Source organism: Penaeus monodon, chromosome 29, assembly GCF_015228065.2.
Source record: "Penaeus monodon isolate SGIC_2016 chromosome 29, NSTDA_Pmon_1, whole genome shotgun sequence".
NCBI lineage: Eukaryota > Metazoa > Arthropoda > Malacostraca > Decapoda > Penaeidae > Penaeus > Penaeus monodon.
In genome coordinates this window covers 2,529,139-2,529,410 of record NC_051414.1, presented here as the reverse complement: position 1 = coordinate 2,529,410, position 272 = coordinate 2,529,139, and positions in this window count along the sequence as shown.

The following is a 272-nucleotide window of genomic DNA, read 5'->3' as shown; positions in this document are numbered from 1 at the left end:
ACGCGTTCTCTCATTTTTACTTTATTCCTACAGGATATTTATGTAATTACGTACATGAAACATTTACCTTCAAGAAAAGAAATAGGATATGGTTTTATTATTTTAGACGTTTTTATCAGCTGGGATAATAAAAGAAAAAATGGCTCCACGACAAAAGACGAAGAAGGATTTGCATTTCTATTTTAATTTGCATTTTAATGTTTGCTTTTCATCTAATTAATAAGTTATATGATAAGCCCATACTAAATATGTCTGCTTTTCTTTTGCCTTTG